This window comes from Ambystoma mexicanum, chromosome 5p (assembly GCF_040938575.1).
Source record: "Ambystoma mexicanum isolate Mex_15411 chromosome 5p, UKY_AmexF1_1, whole genome shotgun sequence".
NCBI lineage: Eukaryota > Metazoa > Chordata > Amphibia > Caudata > Ambystomatidae > Ambystoma > Ambystoma mexicanum.
The window spans coordinates 350,282,383-350,308,439 of NC_090930.1; the positions used below are offsets into that span (position 1 = coordinate 350,282,383).

At 44.1% G+C, this 26,057-nt stretch overlaps 1 long non-coding RNA gene across 1 annotated transcript in view; it reads left to right on the forward strand.

Moving 5' to 3' along the window:
* The window catches only part of LOC138481648 (uncharacterized), a 282,636-nt gene extending 267,012 nt beyond the window's left edge, over positions 1–15,624 (forward strand). Inside the window, exons 2-3 of the long non-coding RNA XR_011274309.1 lie at positions 14,436–14,634; positions 15,503–15,624. This is a non-coding gene — a long non-coding RNA (uncharacterized lncRNA). The remainder of the gene's footprint in view (positions 1–14,435; positions 14,635–15,502) is intronic.
* Positions 15,625–26,057: the final 10,433 nt, after the last annotated feature.

A 26,057-nucleotide genomic window follows, 5' to 3' on the forward strand; every position in this document is an offset into this window, starting at 1 on the left:
CAGTCAAACAGTCAGGGATGAGAGAGGAGGAAGAGGAGGCAATAGAGGGAAGCTTGAAGGAGAGCTGTGTGCTGTCTGCATAACACTGGAAGTGAGGAGAGAAGGAGGAGATCAGGTGGGCCAGAGGGGTAAGGTAGATGTTGAAGAGCCACGGCAAAAGGATAGAGCCTTGAGGGGCGCTGCAGTTGAAGAGTGTGATAGGGGAGACAAAAGGGCCCAGTTGAACCTGGGAAGTTCGGTCGGAGAGGATAGAGTTCAATCAGTTTAGTGCCAGGCCCGTGATGCAAAAGGTGTCAGAGCTGATTTGTCAGGGATGCATAATTGACTGTGTTAAAGGCAGAGAAAAGATCCAGAAGGATAATAATGGAAGGAGAGTTAGAATCGAGATTTGAGAGCAAGTCTTCACAGGTGTTTATTAGAGCAGTAGCCTTGACTCTGGCTGCTCTGAAGCCAAATTGGTGGTCATGGAGACAACCAACAGATTCAGTGTGTTGGATCAGTTGGGAGATGACCAGCTTCTCCAGGAGTTTGCCCAAAAAGGGGTAATGGAGAAAGGGCAGTAAGTAGCCCGGCAGGAGGGGTCAGCAGAGGGCTTTTTGAGGAGAGAATGCACAATAGAGTGTTTGAGGGGTAGCAGCAAAGAGCCAGTGGCAACCAGTGATTACAGAGGTCAGCTAAGGCTGGAGCAAGGGAGGCAAAACTGTCCTTGATTGTTCTAGAGGACCAAGGGAGCACATGTTTGGAGGAGACTTTCATAGTTTTATTGTATAGCATTGTGTTGCCCATTTTGATTTTACCTGCATATTGTATGTTAGTCCCCTGGAACATGATGTGGGCCTGCATTGAGTTGCCCCTAAATGCACTTATATAACCAGGTTAGCCTTTTTTACAGTGCCACGATGACACAGGGCTGTTGTGGGCTTAATAAATGCAAATAAATAAAATAATAAATAAATATAGAGGACTTGTCTATAGACCTCATCTGAGTGATGTGGGTGAGAAAGTGGAGAGTAGGAGTGAAGAAGCAAGGGCAACCAACGGAGGCCTGAGAGCTGGGAAGGGAGGAAGATGCAGAGCTACAAAGGATAGGGGAAATGTGAGCATCTCTTAGAGAGTTGGTAACAATAGAAGCTGGTACATTTGTTTGTGTATTGAATGTGTACATTTTGTAAGGTGTAATCAACAGATCCAGCATATGACACATTACAATAATCCAACTTGGGTCCTGAAATTGAATGAGCCAGATGAGCACTGTTATATGTGGACAATACTGTCTTAAGCTTTTGTAGAAGCATCATGTAGAGATTGCAGGTTCAGATAACCTGATTAATCTGTGGAATAATTGATAAGGAAGAGTCGAGAACCAAATCTAGATTTTTCACTTTCTCTTGAGTTCTAATATTGTTGACGGATAAGAAGATTCAAGCATACATACATTGGGCCGCATTACAAATATGGTGGTAAGGCATCAACGGCGCCGGTATCACTACCGGCTTAGATGTTACCGTACCACCATACTATGAGTTCTGCTCACGGGTGCCCTTACAGCCACCAGGTTTTACCAGGTGGCCGTGCCGGCACCCTTGAGCAGAACTTGATGGTAGCAACGGTATAGTTAATAACGGTACCATTGCTATCACCCTCCCCATTCCCATTGAGCCCTGTGGGGCTCAAATGGGAATGGGGATTAATTTTTACCGGCGCCAAGAAAAGGACAATTACTGGGACCGCCAAGGTCGTAATGACCCGGTAATTGCCATTTTCTGGACGCCGGATAAAAATCAATACCGGCAGCAGCCGTGCCTGTACTACAGCCACGGCTACCAACATACTCGTAATGAGGAGTTTTTCCGCAGTTGGGTAGAGGCGGTGACTAACGAAAATGTCATGTTTGTCTTGGTTGAGACCAAACTAATTTTAAGACATCCATTTCTCGATTTGAGTAAAGATAAATTGAATGTGATGCTGGATTGGTGGTCTCCATTCGATGCAAAAACGATTTGGGTTGAATCTGCATAGTTCTGAAAGATGACACCCTATTTGATTAAAAGGCAATACGAAGGTTTCATATAAATCATAAACAATGATGGGGCATACATAAGCTTTGTACAATTACGGATATGACTGGATTCAGAAAAGAGACATTGGGCCTCATTACGAGGTAGGTGGTAAGGGATTATTACTGGCACCGGTAAGGACACTGGTGCCAGTAATTCCTTACCACCCTATTCCAAGGTCCCTTAGCAGGTCCCTTCTTTAAGGCCTGGTTTTCGTTAAGGGACTTCAGAGCTAATAACGGTACCACAAATTGCGGTACCGTTATTAGCTCCATCCCCATTCCCATTGAGCCCTATGGGGGCTCGAATGGGAATGGGGAATGGTTCCCGGAATGGGGATTTACCGGGTCCTCCAAGGTTGGAATGACCCATTAAGTCCCTATTTCGGGAACCCGGACCCAGAATGCGGTAAGGGGGTAGCCATGGTGCTAATAGCACCATGGCTACCTCCTACCTCATAATGAGGCCCATTGTCTACTTTATCTCTCAAGGTTTGATTTGTCAAAAAGCTCCTCTGCATTTACGTACCTTAACAATATAGTTTGATCCAGCGCATCATAAATTGCAGACAGAGCCAGCAGCATTAGCAGTGCAGTATTGGCTTGATGTAAAGTCTGGAGAAGTGAGTCCTTGATGAACCAATAGGGTAATTTCAGTCTTTCTGTGAGGGCGAACCCTTGACTGACGATCTCCCAGCAAACATGTCACTGCTCGCACCAAACCTTCCACAGAATTCAAAATGAACGCTGAGGGATGATATTTCAGAACGCAAGTGCACATACACGCATACGCACACGCCCACACACACACCCACATACACCCACACAGGTCTGTTGCATGAATATAACATCCAGGTCGACATTAAGCATACATACTGCATTTTATAATAGGGAAAGGCTCAGCCTTAGCCAAGGTAAACCATAAAACAACCCAATCATTGAATGCAAAATGAACTTTAGCCCAGCCGATTCCACGTTTTTTTTTTACACTGAGCTCCCTTCATTAAACAACATAAAAGACGCGTAAAAGGCCTCTGTTACCCTTGCCTAGGATTAAACACAAAGGAAAGCTGTTCTTCTCCTCTAGCCACAGCTGATCTATCGACATAATGTGCTCATTCATTTCCCTATACTACCTGTGTAATTTACCCACAGGGCCTCATCACGAGTTTGGCGGTAACCCTTAAATCTGGCGGTAGTGCTATTACCGCCTGATTTAAGGGTCTGCCAAATCATGGGTTTGGCAGATTTCCCCCCCAGCTCTGAGCTGGGGGGAAATCCGCCAAAATTTTGCACTCTTACCGCCGGCGGGAAATCCGCCGGCGGTAAGAGCGTGAAAATTTCCCATTTAGTCCAATGGGGAATGGGGAATTCCCGAATGGGCTCAGTGGGGAATGGGCAATACCTGTTCCGCCAAACCCGTGATCACGCGCTATTAGCGCCGGGGGTTTTGCGGTAGGGCCGGTGTTACCGGCCAACTCGTGATGAGGCCCACAGTATAAATGGTCTATTTCAGCAAACCCTGAATTGGTACCTTTCACAGGGCGAATTAAAAATAAACATGATTTATTTGTATTCCTTGATCATACAAAAATGCATTTTCCAAACTGGAAAGAGTTTCAACTTCTGCAAGATTACATTAAAAAAATTTTGAAAGTGTTTCCCGAGGTGCAAAGAAAGAGTACTATACTATGCACTTTTATCTTGTGACGCCAAAGGATATTTCGGAGTTGTGAGTTGACAACAGCATTTACATTTGCCAAGGCACCCGTATGCGCACTGCCGAGGTACATCTACAGTTTTAACATTTAAGGCTTAGTACAATATGTGTGAGTAGTTCGAACTTCACAATTATTTCTGCACTTTTGTTTTATTTCAACTGGTCCCTTTAACCCATTCCCTAATCGGCGCTCATGTTAAATGAGCAGTAACATAAATGCATGGCATTCATTCACGTCACTGCTCATTTTCATTCAATCATATGATGGAGAGGAGGGGCAGAACGCAACTTGCGTCTCCCCTGCTTAGGGTGACCAGATGTCCCGGTTTTCCCAGGATAGTTCTGCGAAATCACCCTCCGTCCCGGCGTCCTGGGTTTTTAAACATTTTTAGAAACCCTGTCCTGGGTTTGCAAGGGTGGGTGGCAACGGCGCCGGTATTTGCCTGGACACGATTTCGAAAACCCAAAATCGGGCCCCGGCGCGCCTCATCATACGCAAATGGGGGACGTGAAATGCTTTTCACGTCCCCTTTCCACACCCTTCCCCTCCCCGGCCGCTCTCCTGTGGCGATGCCCGATGACGGGCCTACGCGGCGGCGTGACGTTTCACGCCGCCGCGCTAAGTATAAATAAAGGGGGCGTTCCCGGCCGCATTAGAGCGACCGGGAAGCCCGAACACGAAGGACTGGTGTCTGTTGATTCCTTCATGTGTCGGGGGCTTGTGGCATCGCGTGGGGGCTCCGACCCGCCCCCAACAGTGGCGACGAAGCGGTGAGGGAGACCCGGGCCCGGTGGTGAAATGGACCCTGCATGCCCATGTCTGATTTGTGGATTTTAACCTGTTTTTGGGTCTTTTACGTCGTGTGAAAGCCAGGAGAGGACTGATATGACAGGGCCAATCCACTATCTTTGGCTCAATTTTTGGAACTTCTAAGTCCATTTGGAGAGCGGCAACGTGGATCCACGGTGTTCTTTGCCCCCTTCATCATCAGAGTGCCGTGGGTTTTTCTTCTTTGTCCTCTTCATCATCAAGCCTGGCTGCTCTGGATAACTGTGTTTTTTTTTGGACATCCACTGGTGCCTTATCCGGATATCTCCCCGTGTTGGAACTGTTGTGTACCCGGGAAGGAGGGGTGAGTCGCACTGTGTTGGTGGGTGTCTGAGTTGTGGCCCTCAGGACAGTAGGTGGGGGTGCCTGTGCGCTCAAGCCCATGGGCGACTCTGAGGATTCGGACAGTGGTGGTGCAGCAGCGTCCCTCCCCCTCGATCGTGGCCAGGCAGCGGCTCAACAACAGACCGCCCTACCTCCCGTGATCCAAGTCCTTGCAGGACCGCCACCTGGACAACCGGGTTTTCCCATTATGGCTCAAGCAAGAGCACCCGCGGCCCATGCCGCCTTGCAGCCGATTCCGGAATTCGATGCGTCAGGCCCACCCTCGAGCATGGGGCCCCAATGGAAAAGATGGGTGAGTCGCCTCGACATGTATTTCAGGGCTGCTCAGGTGACGGATGATGACAGCAGAATTGCCACCATGCTGTATTCGGCAGGGCCGACAGTCCAGGAGATATTTGAATCGCTTGCTCCTGTCAACAACTCTTATGATGCGGCCAAGGCGGCCCTCCTCGCACACTTCCTTCCCCTTGCAAACGTGGACTATGAGAGGTTCGTCATGCTCTCGGCGAAGCAGAAGGAGGAGGAGACGCTGGACACTTTTTATGGTCGCTTACGCCGCCTCTCCCTCGGTTGTGCATGGGGGGATGCAGACGACATGATACGCACCATGCTAATCCAGGCATGCTCCTCCGGCAAGCTTAGGAGGCAAGTCCTGAGAGAGCCGGGCCTCACGCTGCCCCGTATTTTGGAGCTGGGCAGGTGCCACGAGGTAGCAGAGGCACGAGCCAACAAGATGGAAGCTGGGTCTCGGTCGGTGAGGTCGGAGGAGGTGTGTGTCGTGTGGCGGGGTGGCCGAGGAGTGAGACGCCCGGGTAGAGGACCCCGAGACAGGGCTGGGAGAGCCGGGGAGTCGTGCCAGAAGGGTGGATACGACCTCCCTCATATGGCAGAATGCCCGGCGGCTGGAAAAACCTGTGGGAGGTGTGGACTGGCCGATCACTTCTCGAGAGTGTGTCGGGCAGCCATGCCGGTGATGGTGCCGAGAGGTCAGGCACGGACATGGGCTCCGCGCCAGAGCCAACAGCCCAGTATTGCCCAGGTAGAACAAGGGGAAGTTGAGTCCCATCCGGAAGGAGCCGAGGAGGAAGACGAGGAAAACATCTTTTTCGTCTCAAGCGTGGGAGTACTTAAAGGAAGAAGCCGGAGACAGCTGAGATGTATGGTCGAGATCAATCACTCCCCAGTCCCAGTGCTCGTTGACACCGGCGCCTCTGTCAATGTGATGGCCAGAGGGCATTATGACTCCCTCAAACCCCTTCCGGGTCTGGCCGCACCGAAGGCCCGCATATTTGCGTTTGGGGGTCAGGAACCGCTACCGCTCGATGGTGCCTTCGTGGCAGACGTGGAACATGATGGCTCACAAATCAGGGCCCGATTTTATGTGACCCCGGTGAGCAACAATACCCTGCTCAGTTGCGCAGCTGCGGAGGCCTTAGGTATCTTCAGCTTTGCATACTCCGTCCACCTGGAGGACATTAATGATCTCCTCGACAAATATGCTGCACTCTTCAGTGGGATCGGAAAGATGATCGGGGAACCAGTTTGATTACACATCGATGAGTCAGTACAGCCCATCGCATTGAAACACCGACGAGTACCTTTTCATTTAAGGGAGCAGGTCGATAAGGAGCTGGACAATTTGGTGAGCTTGGACATCATCGAAAAGGTAGAGGGCCCAACCCCCTCGGTGTCCCCGATCGTGGTGGCCAGAAAGCCGAAGAAACCCGACTCGGTACGCATTTGCGTGGACATGAGGCTCCCCAACAAGGCGATCAAAAGGGAACGCCATCTTACTCCAACGATCGATGATATCATTGCTGATGTTCAAGGGGCTCGAGTGTTCTCGAAGCTGGACCTCCGAGCCGGATATCACCAGGTCGTCCTTCATCCAGAGTCCCGGTACATAACAACGTTTACCACCCACCGGGGACTATATCGATACAAGCGGTTGAGTTTTGGAGTGTCGTCTGCCGCTGAAGTGTTCCAAAACATCATCAGGGGCGCCCTAGCAGATCTAGAGGGCGTCCTCAACATCAGCAATGATATTCTGGTGTTTGCCAAAACCGAAGTGGATCACATGAAGAGGCTCGAGGACACTCTGAAACGACTTCAATCGTTGGGCCTCACCCTGCACAGGGAGAAGTGTGAATTCATGCGCCCCTCTATTGAATTTTTTGGCTTCATATTCAAGGAGGGGGGGGGGTGTCGCCAGACCCGAAGAAGGTGCAGGACATCAAAGCGGCGAAGGCCCCCGAGTCTGTGACGGACGTGAGGAGCTTCCTGGGGATGGTAACGTATTGCGGGCGGTTCATCCCGAACTTAGCCTCAAGATCCGAACCACTCCGGGCGCTGACCAAGAAGGAGTCACCATGGCATTGGGGCCCTCTCGAACAGGCCGCCTTTGAGGACATTAAGGGTGCCCTCACAACGGGAGATACTATGGCGTTTTTCGACCCCGCCTTGGAATCGGAGATTGTGGTGGATGCGAGTCCTTTCAGGCTGGGGGCAGTGCTGACTCAAGTGGACCACAGCGGGACTATTCGACCTGTGGCATATGCAAGCAAAGCGCTCACCGAAACGGAACAGAGGTACTCCCAGATCGAGCGGGAGGCCCTGGCAGTGCTGTGGGGCTGCAAGCATTTCCGGCTCTATGTCTTGGGACGTCCAGTGATGGTGGTGACTGATCACAAACCGCTGCTTCCGATTCTAGTGGGCTCATCGTCAAAGCCACCAGCTAGAATTGAGAGGTGGATGCTCGCCCTCCTCGAGTATTCAGTCACCCTGGTATATAGGCCGGGGGACAACAATGCCGCGGGCTACCTGTCTCGTCATCTGGGAGTAGGTGGGGGAGATGGACATGACACCTGCGGAGAAGAGGCGGACGGTTATGTACGAATGGTGGTGGAGGCGGCAACGCCAAATGCGATGTCCCTAGAGGAGTTGGAGGCTGCTGCGGCTGAGGACGAGTGTTTTCGGATCTTGAAGGACACAATGCACAATGGGTCCTGGAAGTCCGTCCTCAGAGCCGTGTCCGGGCGCACCCAGGAAGCCAAAACAGCGCTGGAGCAGTTGTGGAAGGTGAAGGAGGAGTTGTCGTTCTCCGACTCAGGGCTGTTACTCCGGGGTGACCGGATCGTCATTCCACGGTCGAAGGTGAGCGACGTGATCAGTCTCGCCCATCATGGACATCAGGGCGCCGCTAAGACCAAGGCGTGGCTCCGCTCGAAAGTCTGGTTTCATGAGTTGGAGAAAAGGGTGGACGACTTCGTGGCGGCCTGTGTATGGTGTCAGGCGGCCTCTCCTCTGCAACAAGAACCTGCAATTGAGGCAATGCCCCGTGGCACGAGGCCCTGGGAGATCGTCCACGCTGACTTTGGCTCAACATCAGTGGGCACTCACTTCCTGGTGATAGTAGATGAACACTCGAGATACCCGGAGGTTGAGTTCGTCGAGTCGGTGGCTTTTGAGCATGTGGTGGTGGCCATGGAGAAGATATTTGCGGCCCATGGTTTCCCCCACACTATATGCTCTGATAACGGATCGCCCTTCCAAAGTGAGCGGTTCTCCGAGTTGATGGAGAGCTGCGGAATACAACACAGGAAGATCTCCCCCCTGTGGCCCCGTGCAAACGGGGACGCCGAGAGACTGATGAGGACCCTGAATAAAACGTTCCGAATTGCTCAGGGGCAGGGGCAATCCTTACAACGCGCCCTCTATCAGTTTCTGCGGGTGTACCGCCCCACATGCCGCCACGGGAGTGGCACCCGCCGAGGCATTATTCAAGAGGTGCCCCAGGGGACTGCTGCCGGAAGTGGGGGAGAAAGAACCAGGGGTCATCGATAGTCCGCGGGTGGAGGCTGAAAGACGAGTCCGAACGGAACAGGAGAACCTGCGCAGGGGTCTCCGACCTCAAAGACTTGAACCGGGAGATGAGGTCCTGATCCGTAATCGACACCCTCACGGGAAGCTATCGCTCCCCTATGAACCGGAGCCTTTGGATGTAGTGGCAGTGAAAGGATCCATGGTGACGGCCTCGGATGGACGGTCGGCTGTCACCCGAAACGTGAGTTTCTTCAAGAAACTGGGTGATTCACGAACTGAGACCCCACCCGAACCTGATCCACCAGACATGCCTGCTGACGGAGGTCTCTGGGGCGAAGGACCCGAACCCCCAGTCCGGGGAGACGCGGCGGAAGGACATCACGTGCCGGAGGGCTGGGCGAGGGAAACCTGCCTACCTCAGCGAATATGTTGTGGGACGATTGATTAGTGAACTGGGGTGATAAGATCTGGGTGGATGACATTAAAGGGGTTTTTGTTTTGGGTGTGCAGTAGTGTTTATGTTAGATGTGTGGTTTTCCTGGTTAATAAAGTTACTGTTAATCTATGTTCGTGTTCCTCCCGGAAAAGGAGGAGTGTGGCGCTGCCCGATGACGGGCCTACGCGGCGGCGTGATGTTTCACGGCGCCGCGCTAAGTATAAATAAAGGGGGCGTTCCCGGTCGCATTAGAGCGACCGGGAAGCCCGAACACGAAGGACTGGTGTCTGTTGATTTCTTCATGTGTCGGGGGCTTGCGGCATCGCGTGGGGGCTCCGACCCGCCCCCAACATCTCCTCCAATGAGAGGAGTGAGCCTGTGAGCACACCCCGTCACAGCCCCCCCTCCCCGCAACAGGCCATTAGCATAGAAGTAGGAATACAGTTTTATTTGTGTTTTCTTTAATCCTACTTCTATGCCCATGGCCTGTCACATTCTTTTTTTATCTGATCCCCCTAACCCTGCTCCATTCATCTCTGACGTACAAATGCTCAAGCATTTGAGATCACATTTATTTTCACACCGGCTTTATGCGCCATTGTAAATGCCATTCTAAATGCTATCTGCCATTCGTACATGGTAGGCAGAGTTTACTCAATTTGCACGACGGAGTGCAAAAGGTGAGGCCAAAAGGCAACGTACATGCTTGCATGCTGCCTTTTACCCCTCACCCTTTGCACTCCGCTGTGCAAATAATGAAAATTCAGTAGCAGGGACATGCCTTTGGGTAAGTTTACACTTAACGATCCCTGCCGCCGAATTACGGGCTCATTTAAAATGACCTCCATCGCGTCTTTGAAGTGTTAAAGTAGTTTTCTGCAGTAAGAGCTTCCCCAGTATTTCTGTCAATGACCTGCTGGGTTCTAATCTTGGTGCAACAGACTCAGCTTTCCATTCTTCTGTTTGTGAATTGATCGCTAATAAAATGAGATTTAACAACACCAAATAGTATGATTTTGTGAATCGCCTTTTTTGAATGTCAAGCCCGGGCAGTAATAATAGAAGTCACGTGAACTCTGCTACTTTGGAGTGTACACCTCTCGCATTAAGGAGATGAATACCAGCACATTGTAGATAATTAATGTTCTCTGCAACTTTGCTTGAAATGTACTCCGTGTGTACTCTGAGTAGTGTTGTATTAAATGCGATGCATCCATCTGCTGCAATATCCTAATGCCTCACGTACCAATTTCACTCCTGCTTTTGATTCAGCAATAATTGCTTTAATGTATATGGGCTGTACTGCCAGAAATGTCCTGTTTCTAAATCCTACAATACTGTCTCTTATTTCTTGATATGATGGTGCTCAATGGCCACATTTTGAAAGATACAGGACTGAGCCAGTCCTGGCAGTACCTGAGCATTCGACCGGAAGTTGAACACAAATTCATGAAGCAGTGATTTTTAACTCAATGAGCTATCATGCTGTTCCTTTTGAGGCACCTGCCAAGCTATAGTAATTTGAACAAAGCCAAGTAACACCTGCTCACACCATTCTGTAATTAATTATAAGAGGTTGTTGCTAAATGTTTAAAGGCAAAGCAAATGCCTTCGTATTGCTAAACTGGCTCTGTTCCAAAGTGTCTACATGTTGTGCTTCCACAGCCCTATATATAAAAAAATAAAGATAAACACGGTAAATATTCTAGTGCTGGATAAAATACACTTTTGCTTTTAAGCTGTATGCCAGACGTCTTAAGAATTCATGTTCTTTCAAGTTGTGCTTCCAATGCACTGCAGTGACATAACATTGTAAGTTGCATTATAAATGTACTGTGCTGCTGTAAGATTTCAAATGTGCTATCTTCCATGCCTGTTATAGTGTAATCAAAACAAGAAAAAACATGGGCAAGATTGTTTTTTTAAGCATGCTGCTTCGATACTACAGGAGCGACATGCAGCATGATTATAATTGGAGCAGAGTGGGAAACAGGTGGGCAAATGCATAAAAGCAAGTCATAATACTTGGCTGCCTCCATGTCCCGCTCGGTCCCATTTTGCAGGAGAGACAAGGCAGAGGAGGAGCATTGAGACGAGATTACGTCCCCTCCATGCATTTCTCCTCTGTCTTGTCAGTGTGTTTCTTAGCACCCGTGGCAGGGGGAGCAGCCAATCAGCTTCTGTGGATCGCCGCCTGAAATCACTAATCTCAGCCCGCGTTTCATGAAACCTGCAGGCTGCTTCCCCCGCCCAACCCCACCATCTTCTCCCCACCCTCCGTTTCCTTCTTTTTTTTATATCCCCAACCCCCTCTCCCCAGCCCTACTTACCTGATCATAGGGAGCCCCGCCTGCCATCTCCATGGTGGCCATCTTGGAACAGTATTTCATACGAATGAACGGGATGCAGCGAGACGTCCCATTCAGTCATAGAAAAGAACCATGCTATCAGCGCCCAGGGTTACCGGATTGGCAATCTGGGGTGCTAATAGCATTAGTCTTGGTGCCCTCGTTAAATGCCATTTCTTTGCCTGGTCCTCTAACTCGAGCAGCCGGCCCATTCCCCTCCAGTATAGCCCATGGACCGGGTTACTAATTCCATATTTATGCATGCATGGGATGTTCAGAAAGACTTACAATACATGGATTCCTATAGAGTCTGCCCCTGTTTTTTTTTCACCTGGTCCAACAAGGCAGATTCCATAGGCGTCAGTAATTTCTATGTACTAGTTTAAACATTGTGAAAAAATGCATTAGCATGGCACAGCGAAAACCTCTAAAAATAGAATTTTTACTCCAAATGGTTTCTTTTTGTTGTTGAGGAAGTACCATGCACTTCTTCCCTCATAGATCAGAGAGGCTATTTCATTGTAATGAATGTGGTTTAATGTCAAAGACAATGACTAAAGCACCATTTTGATATGCTCAGAAAGAATGATGCATTTTGGCGGATTGAAAATGAGTGACAAAAACAGCATTTAGCACCAACTCGATACATAACATTGAGACCCATCGCTTTTTGGATGTAATCCAAACAGTACACACATTCCAAGTTTATAACTGTTTTTCAAAAACCTATAGCACAAAACCAATTTATTTATTTATTTATTTTTTTATTGATAATAAGCATAAAGCTGATGGGGTAGATTATGCTAGACTAAGGAATACCTAACCACTGATAGAACGGGAAGGGCAAGAGAATGATCAGTAGAAGCATGCACTATTTTGCAGGGGACTAAAGATTATAAATAGGGAGGGACTATCCAGTGAATGGGCTGATTGAAAGAAGATTACTAGACACTATTCCCAGTGACAGTAGTTGAATAGAATTCCTTTAGTAGTCAGTATCCCTAGGTATGATTGTTTGCCTATCGCATGGGATGCACTTCGTTGACCCACTGCTTAAAGACCCATGGCCTAAAACACACTAATGTAATTGCTGCAAAGTAATCTAATCTAATTTACATATTATTGAAAGCACACATCTAATTTCACAAGAGCAACCTCTTTTACACACTTTCATTGTTATTGATTTTCTTTCAGTAAATAATTCGCCGGGGATCTACTGATGTGTACACCAGTAGATCACCACAATGTGAGCGTGGTATTTGTTTGAAACGATTCACAGTTCCACATCAAGAGTCGACATTTACCAAAGGTTAATTGTTCACAGTTCAAAAGTAACAATAATGGCTAGGAAAGAGCAAATCAGCCAGAATCAGCAGTATAAAGGTTGGTGTTTGGTTTTACCAGGACTCAATTCTCACCTGTATTAAATGACAATGGGCCTCATTACACGGATGGCGGTAAGGGATTACCGGTACTGGTAAGGGTACCGTTACCAGTAATCCCTTACCGCCTTACTACAAGGTCCCTTTGTGGGTCCCTACCTTAACGGCTGGTTTTACCAGCCGTTAAGTATGGGACCCGCAAAGGGACTCTGAAGGTAATTATGGTACCGCAATTTGTGGTACCGTAATTACCGCCTTCCCCATTCCCATTGAGCCCTATGGGGGAAAAAATGGGAATGGGGCAGTGCCATGGTGAATGGGGAATTACTGTCCCCGCACACCTTGGAATGGGGCGGTAATTCCGCCATTCATCATGGCGGATTCGGTAAAATACCGGCGGCAACCATGGCGCTATTCAACAATGGCGCTAATAGCGCCATGGTTACCGCCTTCCGTGTAATGAGGCCCAATGTTTTGACATCAGAATTAGCAAGAGATTACCATTAAACAAATTCAAGTCTGTTGTAGAATGAGGCACTCCACCCCCTCCTTTGAAAGGTGTCAATTTCTGCACCTGAGCTTAAAGTGTGTCTCTGTAAACTGATGATGAGTGTATAAAAGTCACATTGCACTTGGCCTGTGCTCTGTCAAACATTCACTAACATGTGATTTTGACAAGTAATTCACATCCTGGTCACTTCATCTGTAGGTGCAGAAATAGATTTCTGTATTAATATTGTCTAAATTGTTCAACACCTTGTTTGTCTGTACACAGCCAAGTGCTTTCTTGTATGTCTTTCTGGCCTTTTGTTTGACAGGTCCCTTGGTTCATAGGCATAACCTACTGTACGTTCCTGTAGTATCTGGCAACCAGTGTATTTTCAGAACTATCTTCCATATGCAGGGCTGCTGAGGGTTGTTGCATGTTGATTTATTTTTCTTTAGTATGCAGGGCCACAAGTACACTCAGCTCTAATGTCCATATGATTGATGCAGCTGCTCTCCTCTTCAATTGCACTCCTTTAGGATTGTCAATTAGCTTCTAGTGGCTGATTCTTCTGTTTTGTGCGTTTAAACTTCCATTTGTCGGTGATTTATTTGTGATTCCTTGGGTAACCACTTGATAAGAAGCAGTTCAATGTGTACTACTGATATTTATTGTAGGAAACATAACACAATCTGTTTGAGGTATTCTCCTTATGACAAGAAGTACATTGTATACTGATACGTTGATGCAATCCATTTCTTTGCTATGTGTTGTTAAGCATCAGTTTACAACGAGTCCTTTTGGTGTTGAAAAATGTCTCAGCTGCATTTTCAAGCCTTGTGCAATTTATAGTATCTTTTAAGATGTGTAGTTGTGGTCAAGTGAACAGTGTGCGTGCCATATAATAACTTTCATTGTGGGACTGAATTTTTACATCAAAATTACATATTTATGTATTTATGTATATCCTCTATTATCTTTGATTAACTCCTGTTTCTCTTTCTTCATAGACTGGGACTGGGAGCAAGCCCTTCCTGCATCTCGCTTGAGAGCAGGAGGATGCAGTTGCCTTTATTCCAACTACACTGCGTAACACCGGACCATCCAATATGGCCAGATCTTTGCCCTCCATCCATTGAGACAGGCTACCTGGCGCCCGCAAGACTCTGCTGTCCAAAGATACACTATGACAGTCCCTCTGAAAACCTGGTGAATTTATAGTATTTGTTTATTGAGCATTTCTAAGGCGCTTATACAGCAAGTAAATTGTGTTTCAAAACGCCCACATGGCAACAGGGAGCGATGTAGGGTATTTTGTGTAGATTTGTGGTCTGACAGTATTTTATTACCGCCAAAATAATGGTAATTTGGTGATGACCACTCCTTACATTTAGATTGGGCCTGGCCTCACTTCCTTTCAGTGAGCATTCCTTATTACATTATATAGGATCATTTAGTGGTATACATTTTTGTTGGTGGTATTTTGGTGAGTATAATTTCTTTGTTTTATTTGTGGCCCCAACATACAAAACCCGCTTCTTTTGTTTAGACTGTTTGTGTGATCTATAGAGGCCTCGGACCTACATTACTCAGAAACACCACATTTTCATATAGAGTGCCATCTATGGCTGTTATCACTGATGTATCTACACCAGTGAACTATGTTTCCATAAAGTATTCACAATAACATGTGGCATTATCACTATTTTATTTACATTAGTGAATTATGTTTCTATAGGCCTCTTTTTGCTGATTCATGTACGCCCAGCAAGGACTATTGTATTGTATTCCACTCAAAAACCAGACAAACACACACACACCTGAGTGGAATCACACACACACCTATTTATAATTACTAAGTCTTATTTTTAGACAACATATTCTTTCTGTTGTTTTATCCATATGGGAAAAATGACAAATGCACAACCTCAAAATCTTCCCCATATCACAAGTGCTATTCCAGATGGATTAAGAAAAGAAAAAAATAAAAACACACTACACATCTGCTTTCATGTATTTTTGTGTTTTATAAACAGTTGCATTTCAGAACACCATTTTACCCCTGTTTTTTTTACAGAAATAAACAGAAAAATGTACAGCAGCAGAACGAGATTCACTTTGCATCATCTGTGACAAAGAGAAAAAAGAAAACATGCAGCAAAAGAACAATATTCACTTTGTAACATTATAAAGTGTCAATTAAACACAGGGATTCCTTTTTTTTCTACTCTGCCTGCCTGATATATATTAGGTCATTCGTACAGCAGTCACAATAATCTCCATTCACTTTGATAATTACCAGTTATCTGTAATTCTCCCCCTTGGCTCGTGGCCTCCGATGAATGGGCCCGGGGTTTTCTTTTTAAAGTGCACAGGAAGAACATGCAGTTCAATCTGCAATCTGCAGTTCTCAAGCCGGTGCCAAGTGACCAGGAACCCCCAGTCTCTGAAGGTCAGCAGTGCAGCTGGAATGACTCCTCCCAGCAGCCCAGCAAAGGTGACCTCACAGCAGCTCCGCAAATGTGAACTAACTATAATTCTGTCAGAGCTCGTCCAGCAAAGCTCTGTTGCTTACGTAGCCTGTTTTCAGCTATACTTCCCTCCAATCATATTAACAGAAAGTGTATTAGGTTGCCACCCGTGTTTCACAAACAATGGGATCTTCATACTGTAATAACTGTTTCTGTTTGATTTCCTGTGGCCTTTCCGTCCTTCACATTTCAGCGCAGCCTGAGAAAATCAGAGAAAAATGCACTTTTAAACTCAATCTCAGAACCGGCCTTTCCTGCCTCCTTTCTCTACATGGAGAGCATATTATAATGTTAATTTTAGTGTTAGTATTTGTTAATTAAGTCAGTCAATTAGATAGCTAATGTGTTCTCCTGTGAATGAGGCATTTCAAATAAGAAAGAAAAAAAAATCTATTATGCTTTTAAATCTGTAACCTGTCTTCATTTACATATCCATATGTTACACTGGCAACATCTGGCTGGCTATATGTGTGCCACATTATAGCAATAATGTGATCCCATGTAGTGGCGCTGCTCTCCAAAATACAATAAATGATACTACATACCCTCCTTTTTCTGAGAATTTGGCAATGGTCCATGCCACAATTGGAAGAAACTCAACTTGCTCCTTTTCTTAAAATGCATGCATATTGGGATATCTATTCATTCCCTGTTGTAGCTAATATCATGAGCAACATCTTCACCTTTACAGACAAAACAATTAACCATCCTCCCATCATGAGCACTATAACAGCTAAACCCACCATAGAACGTTCCCCCCAGGTTCCCCAATTAAACTTTTCCACTTCTATTATACCCAGGTTACTGACTGTGATTTTCACAACATGCTTTTCTTTATGATTCAATAAGAACTCCACATCTGCGTCTTTTGGAAATGTATCCCTTTGAAAAAATTCAATATTTTCTACTTGGCTTTCCCAAATATAGTTTGTAATGTGAAATAATGTTAAACCTCCAATTGAAACGATTGTGTTCTTCGGAACCTGTAAGTAAAACAGATTATATTTCACCTGTTTGACGACAAATGTTCCATGAATTAAATGAACCACTGTTAGATTCTTCATACAGGTGCTGATCAACCATTTACCTTTGACCATTTTAGCTTGTGAGAACTCTTCACCCCCCATATTGCTAATAACTACTTCACACCCTCCTGATATACTTGGGTCAGATTTCAAACCACAAATAGCGTCTGTAGCATCAGGAACGGTTTACCCGGACAAATGTAATTTTGTTCTTTAAATTTTACACAGGTTTCCAAATTTGGGATCAAGTAAACCTCAGGCTGCCATGACTGAAATGCCACCACTTCTGGAGTCTTGATCTTAATAAACTTATCTTCTTGCCAAAATCCCACATTGTGCACCCACTTAGTTTGATGAATAAGTTCAGGAGCTATGTATGGGATGCATAATAAAAACCCTATTTCCAACGTTTCCAAATCCACATATAAGGGCATTGCATTGCCCATTTCAAATGCAATTTTCATTTGTACCGTATCAATCTTCCTTCTGGTCAACCTTTCTATCATTTGATGAATAATATCCTGTGAAACGAAGTACAATGGTATATGTCCTCGAATCAATTGTGAAATTGCAGTTTGAACTTCTCTCATGTAATTCGTCAACAGTCTATCAACAGGACTCATTATATTCAGTATTTCACTTAATGTTCGGTCATGCTTAATAATCAATTTAGTTGCCCGTTGAATCACATCCGCTTGTTCATTCAATATGACCGCAGTTTCATTTATGAACCTTACTTTTTCATCTAATCCCCCTCTAATTCCATCTAAGGTTTTTTGTATTATTTCTAGGTCAACAACCAGTTGTTGTGCTTTAGTACTCAGCGTTCCTACTGAAATGGCATTGGCTGTTGACATTGTGGTACCTATTATGGCTCCAATTATAGACATCACCAATGAGACTGCAAGCATTACTGCTCCTCTTTTTCCTCTCCTTTTCTTTATGTCTGCTGAATTCACAAAGGTCTTCTCCAATTGCATCAACATATCTCTTATTGACTGCTTAGCGTCCTCTTTTCTTAGTTCCAGCCACTCTTTAGTTTGCTCAGCTTTAATTTCAGTGTTGTTAAAATGATTTTCCATCAGAGTATCAGGATTCAAGGGTATGTAAATGTTCTGGAAAATCATCCTTCTATCACTCATGATGAAACCTGGTGCTTCTTCTACCGCAATACCAGATGCTGGTCCAGGCTCAATGACAACCTGTGCTTCTAAAGATCTGAAGTTCCCTCCGAATGTCATCATAATTATCCATATTGTTGGCATCATCATCGATGCTGCTTGCTTTGTAGCCTTGGTCTTCGCCCCTTTCCGGGGCTTCTCTGGAATCCGTCCGCATGGACTCCAGGACTCCATCTTCTCCCGTGTCCTCCGGTCCCAAAATGTGTTAATCAATAATCTAAATCAAATAGAAAAAAACAAATAAAGTACACAGCACAATTCCAACTTCACCCTTTTGCCAAAAATAAAATTATATATATGTCCATGCACTTCATAAATCATTTCGCCCTCTTCCTCTTGTCTTCTGAAATTAAGCACATGTTAGAGAGAAAACAAACATACATAAAATAGCATTCAACATTTAACACATTTTAATTTTGTAAAATAACTCCATTAATTTCAACCTCCTTTTTTATTTTTTATTTTTTTATTTTATATATATATATATATATATATATATATACATATGTCATAGTGTTTGTGTTCCATTACAATAATCAATCACCCCTATTTTATTTCTCTGCCGTTGCCCTTTGACTAAACTCATTTCTTTTCTTTCATGTATTCAAGTGGCTTTATCTGTTTCTACACGCTCAAGTCTTCTTACCTCATGTTTGGGGTGCCATGGCTTAATTTGATTTACATGAACAAACTGTTCTGTTACTGTTTCACCTTCAGTTTTCAAAATTTTGTATACCACGGGAGAGATCTTATCTATAATTCGAAATGGCCCCTGCCAGGCTGCCAGAAATTTGGAATTTTTCTGTTTACATTTTCCAAAATGAAATTTATACACCTGATTGCCCACACAATACTCTTTCACTGATGTGTTGTTATCATAATATGACTTTGCACTGTCAGCAGCTCTTTCTAGATTTCGCTGTACAAAAGCAAATGCATGTTGTAAATGCTTCCTCAGCTCATCCATGTATTCATGAACCGTAGATGCGCTTACAAGTATCTGCTCATGTTTTCTGTATAGTAGGTGCTGCGGTAACACCATTTTCCTACCTGTCAAAACCTCATGGGGGCTAATACCTGTTGCTTTAGCAGGAGTTGATCTGATTGCCCTCAAAACCAAAGGTAAACGTAAATCCCAGCTGGAACCTGCTTCTGCTACAAACTTCTTTAATATGTCCACAACGGACCTATTACAGCGTTCAACTCCCCCAGAAGAAGCAGCTCGATATGCAATGTATAATTTTCTTTTCACTCCCAGTATTTGCCATACCTTACTCATTAGAGCGCTTGTGAAATGACTTCCCCTGTCTGATTCTATTTGTGGTAACCCAAATCTTGAAAACACATGATTCACCAGTAATGTAGCTGCTGTTTGCGCACTACAATCTGGTGCAGGAATACACTCAATCCATTTTGACATCAAACACACCACACTCAAAATATAACGGTTCCCCCTGCTCGATCTCCTTACAGGCCCTACATAGTCTATTTGCAAATCTGACCATGGAAGAGTTAATCTTCTTTTCATTAATGGGGGTCTGTGCATTGGTGAAGCAGGTTTAAATTGGGCACATACTAGACATCCTCTAGTATATAATTCCACATCTTGGGACATATGTGGGCAGTAAGCATAATCCTTCAGTATCTCCAATGTTTTTTGTGAACCTCTGTGGCCTGCAGTTATTGCATCATGCGCATGGTGTAGCATTAGCCCTCTAAATGAAAAGGGTACCACCCACTGTATTTGTCCTGTTATGGACTCTCTAATCATGAGCCCATCCTGTAGTCTAATTTGTTTCTTATTCTTTCATAGTACCCTCAACTCTTCTTTTCCCACACAATCATTTTCTGTGAAAGGGTTTTATTCAGGGTCTATTAAATGATTATAATATATTCCCAAAATGGGATCATCCTTTTGTGCCTTAATCAGATCTTGATCTGGTGTATCATAACTCCATTGTACTACTGGTTGGTCCACCTCTTTTGACGCTTTAGAGTGTGTTACTGTGTCAATTTGTATTTCACCAAGTAAATGTTCAATAGGTAGCAACTCTCCCATCACAGCCCCAATTTTAGCAAGGTGATCTGCCTTATCATTCCCCTACTTATCCTCTCCTGGAGTCTCTAAATGTCCACATATTTTTCTCCAGTATATTGTTAAATCATTCTCTGACACCAAGTTGTCTATGGCTTGTATCATTTTTGTATGTTTAAGTGGCTTTTTGTTGTAAGTAATCATGCCTCTCGCTTTCCACCCAGGTAAATATTCCACAAAGCTATTTTGTGCATAATCAGAATCAGTCACCAGGACAATCTCATTAAATTAATTATGAACTGCAGTAGCAATTGCTTTATAAATGGCTGCCAATTCCGCTACTTGACTGCTCCTAGCTCCAATCCCCATCCCTGTACTGGGGATGCCTTCATATTTCAACCAGACATTTCCTATCCTTGATACTAATTGTTTACCACTGTCATTTTTAATGTGAAAAACGCAACCGTCAACATATACAGTTGGTAAATCCTTGCATGTCTTTTCAACAACAGCTTTGTGTGGTGATTGCCCAAAATCCTGTAAACTAGATTCCACTTCTTCTTCGTTTGATACATGTTCAGCTACACGGTCATGTAGATCTGCTAAACCTTGAGCAACTGGGCTTTTTTTTTATTTTGGCCATATCTCACTTCTACAGGAAAACCCTGCAATGCCAGCGTCCATGAAGTGATTCTGGACTGTGCTAGATTACCTGACCTAATTCTTTTACTCTCTAAAAACTGCAAAGGTTGGTGATTTGTCTCAATAATCACCTTTTCTCCCTGAACAATGGGGCGGAAATGTTGTAGCGCCCACACAGTGGTCAATAGGGCCTTTTCACATTCATTGAATTTAATTTCAACTTGAGAAAACCCCTTACTTGCATAGACAATGGTTTTGTGATTCAAATCATGTTTTTGTGATAACAGTGCTGACATACAATGTTCAGAGAAACCTAGTTCTATAAGGAAATCCCTGTCCTTTATGGGGTAGGCTAAACATGGTGCCTTTACAAGACATTCCTTTAATTTAGCCACTGCCTCAGACTGCTCTTTTTCCCACTTCCAGGGTGTATTCAGCTTTAGGTGTTTAGTGAATGGTTGAGTAATTTCAGCATAATTTTCAATGAACCTCCTGTTATAGCCTGTCATTCCTAATAAACGTTTTACCCCTTTCACAATTTTAGGGTCTTAGTTTTTGTATGGCTTCTATTTTCTTTTTTTGTGGGTTTAGTCCATGTTCAGTCACTTCATGGCCTAGAAAATTCACTTTTTTCTTGCACCATTGTGCTTTTTGTAAAGATACTTTGGCGCCTGCTTTCTGCAATTGGCCAAGAACATGTCTTATTTCATCAAAGTGGTTTCTCAAGCTCTCATTCTTTATCAGGACATCATCCACATAAACTATGGTACCTCTTTCCAGTGCATCAGGCATGGCCTTTCTCAAAAATATTGCAAATTCACTCTTGCACTATTGACATACCCAAATGGAACTCTAACCCATGTGTATTGAGTCTTATCAAATGAAAATGAAAATAAATTCTGAATCTCCTCTGCCAATGGCACGCACCAATATCCAGAGGTGAGATCTAACGTGGTAAACACTTTTGAACCATGTACCTGAGGTAGGCCTTGATCAATGAATGGCACTGGCCATCTGGATACAGGCACTCTTTTATTTAACTCCCTCAAATCTGCACATAGCCGCCATTGACCATTTGGCTTCAACACACCTAAAATAGGTGTGTTGGATGTGCTTTGAATAGGCCTGATAATTCCCTGAGACTCCAAATTTTTAATAATCTCTGCCAATGACTCTAAACATGCCAATGGTAATCTATACTGGCGCACAAATACTGGGCTTCTACTCCACCTTCCGGTAGCGTGGCCACATGTAAATCAGTTAAACCGCAATCATAAGCAGCTTTTGCAAATACATCTTTAAACTCCATAAATATCTTCCTCAGTTCATTTCTACCCTCATCGCTGTGACATGCATCCGCTGATAAAATCTGCTCCTCTACCATTTTGGAAAATTCTGGAAAATATTCCAGTAGAGGAATCTCTGTGCTTTCCTCTAACTTTGTGGCTGTGTCTCTCTGTAAAGCTGCCACTTTTAAATATTTTGGCATATCAGCTTCCACTTCAATGGGCTGATTTTCTGTTTCATTTTCATTTAAGTTAAATGTTATGCAATCCTCTTGATGACAGCACACTGTCTCATTTGAATCATAAGGGTACACAGAATGAATTCTAAATATTCCTTTGGGCTGAGAGTCCAGATATTCTGGCAACTCGCCCCTGGCATCCACATACTTTCACGGATATTTCCAATCACCATGTTATTTAGATCTGCAGTATAATGTGATTTTTTGTATGGCCATTCCTAATGAGGAGTTTTCCTCTAAATGAATATCTTGACAACCTTTATTATTCACCATAATTTTTACAGACCCTTCACTAATATCTATCAATGGAATGTATTCATAATCCATGCCTTGCTGTTTTATGGATTCATGTAAGCACACAAATGCATCAGAATCTTTCATCTGCTGTCAATTTTTGCATTTCAGTGTTATTGCAACCTGTTTGGTGAATGCAGGGATAATAGTATCCTTCCTCAGCTGTAATTCAATTGCATATGGGACCAGCTGTGCGCAATGATAAGCTCTTCTTTTATCTTCAAATTTAGGTTCTGGCCCACCTAGGCGTGACTATATTTTTTGATTAAGGAAATCTAACACCATGCACATTCTGTGCATTATATCATTGCCCATGTAAAAGTCATTTTGTGTCCCACTCACTATCCAAACATTATGGTGAATTGTCTTTTGACCAATACTAATTTTCAGCATGCATCTTCCTGCAATTCGGTTTTCAAAGACTGGACTGTCCAAACCAGAGACATATTGGTTTTTAATTCTAAATTTTGGGAACTCCTCCCTCTTCATTATTTTTTGCAACAGTCTCTCATTAATGAAACTCCTTTCCTGTTCAAGTGCTAAAGTGGCTTTTGTTGTTTTAGAATAATCATTTATACCAATGTGAACCCATGGTTGCTCATCTTCCATGTGTATTTCAGCAAGAGTGGTGATGTGTTTTTCTGAATCTGCTTTATGAGCAGTATTCTGTTTACATGTCTTCTCTTTTAAATAAAAACGTAATGTGTGCTCATCTATGGCAGTTTGCCATTTTTTCCTTGGGTCCAAGTATATTTGTGCAGGTAGTTTTTCATTTTCACTCTGCATTTTGTCTTGACACATTAATATAACAGTGATGCTAGGGATGCAGCTATTCTGGAGATATACCTCCACTGCATCATTTGTGTGCAATTCATTTATATTGCTGTTTTGTGATTTTAGTTTCTTAGGTCTCAATGGGTTTTTGGTTAAGGACCACAGTACTCCATTCACCCCATCTATGAGAGGAGACAATCTTTTCAGGCAATCTGTTCCCATCAGAAATGGAATTTGACAAATGGATGTGTCCAATACCTCCAGTTTCATTCTGTGTTTACCTATCTTTATGTCAACCTCGGTGATGCCTATAATAGGCACCTCCTCCCCGTTAAATTATGCACTGGCCCTTGATTTTCCTTCACTGTGATCTGATTCTGTGGAGATCTCCCTTCTTTGATACTCTTTACCAATTCTTTAGACATAATTGTGGCCTGTGCGCCAGTGTCAATCATTGGAAATGTATTGCATTTTTCTTCTACAGTGATGGGAGCAAAATACCTGTCTTCAACTTCCTCTAACACACATAAGACGTGCAAATTCTTACTGATTTCAGGGCTCACATTTCTCAGGCCTTTTTCACTTTTGGCTAAGCACATTGGTAAATGGAATGACATTTTTCCCTTCTTTTTTGCCCATTTCTGCGTGGGAGACTTTATTCATTTCTCCATGTTAAGACGTTTTTTGGAGTGTGGCCACTGTTCGCCCATCCATCCAGGTATCATCAGCGGTCACACTACAATCCTCCAACTGAACATGTGTAACAACATCATTTAGCAATTTGTCATTGTCTAATTCTGTGCATGTGTGATCATTTAGTGTGATACCAGCCCTTTTAACCTCTTCAAAAATATGTGGCTCAAAGAATTCTTCAGGTGATTGACCTGTACCCTCCTTTTGAGTATTTCGTTTTACTGTCTGTGTTTGGTTATTGTTCTGATTGCCCAGGGAAGGATTTATAGCATCGCCACTTACTCCCTGTTCACTGGTATTCCCCATGCATGAGTCATATTTCTTAAATCTGTCTCTTTGTTCTTTTGAAATTTCAGGTTTTCCTTTTTCATTTGTACAAATCTTCATTGTTTGAATTAGCTCTAGGTTAAACCGTACCTCTCTTTTAGATGTATTTGCAATTTCTATCACATGTTCATTTACTGGTACTTTCACTTTTAAATCATTAGGCATCTCAGATTCATTATGCATAATTACATCAGAGCAATCTGTCTTTTTGGCACTGCAGGTATTATAAGTACATAGTCACTTTTCAGAAACCACCCGGACATTGTTATGGCTTTTTGCCCCCTCCTTTGATGACTGTTTTTGTGCTGTACAGAGGTTTCCTATTTGCTCAGCTAACATTTTCACTTGGGCCTCGAGACACTGGAATCTTTCCATCTCTCTAGAATCCTCTCTGTGGCCTAGATCGATATTGGTTGTTTTCCCCCTGATTGGATCTATTCTGGTACCTCTCAGGTGAATGATTTCTATTGGTGTTGTTCCTGAACTCTTGATTGATATGTGGAGGGGATTGGGGTGCACCCATCCTTTGGTTGTAATCCCCTGGTGGGGAATCATTGTACTGACGTGGAGCATAATTCATATTCTGCCTCATGTTGTGGGTATTGACCCCTATGTTGATTCCCATTATCAGCAAATCGATCCATATATCGGGGTCTATCTTGATTACCATATATCATGGTATTGGGATCAAATCTGCTCTGTGTCCCCAATGTCTGGTAGGGACCATCATTTCTTTGATCCTGATTTTGTCTCTGGTTATTGTTCATCCCTGACATATCAGGCCGATAGCCTGCCCGGGGCCTATCTCCTAAGTACGTAGGGCTGATGTAGCTTTCCCTATTACTAGGATCATGTGATTGAAACATTGGTACAGGAAGTGATGATCTTTGTTGATTACCCCTTTGATCAGGTGTCAAGTTATTTTTACCTGGGCTTTGAGCAGACTCAAGGGACATTTTGGCTGACCTGATTTCTATCACTGTTGTTGAGGGTTATTTAGATTTTGGTCTAGTGTCTTTCATTTTATCACTTTCTCTACCCTGACAATAGGGTACTTCATATAGTTTTGTGTTTTGGTGCACAATCCACTCAAGGGACTTGTCACGATCAAATTCACGGACCAGTTGTGATATAATGTCTTTCTGTAGCCCATCGAAGTAAGCAGTTTTAAACTCATTAGAATTGGGGTCAAAAGATACATCAAAGCGAGAAAATGCTCTTTTTAATCTTGTAAAAACTGGCGACGGGGTGTATTAGGCCCAGCAGTGATTGTGTAAGCAACTTTCTTTGCCTCCTGCAATGACTGGAAAGGAGAAAAATGACGCCTAATCTCTTTTTCAAACTCTACCCATGTCATATTCTGCTGCTCATTCAATCCCCTCATGGTACTGGCCGTGGGAGCATCTAAAGTTAAATGAAAATACTGCCTGTATTGTTCCATATGTATCTGGAGGGCTTTAAAAATGTCATGAACCGCTTCTAAGTGATCCTCTATGCAGCATTCCCCTCCTTTTTTAAATGGTTTGATCAGGGCTTTGATGGATTCCATTATCTTTAAGGGGCTACGTGTTGCAATGCATGGAATTGAACCACCTGGTGATTCAA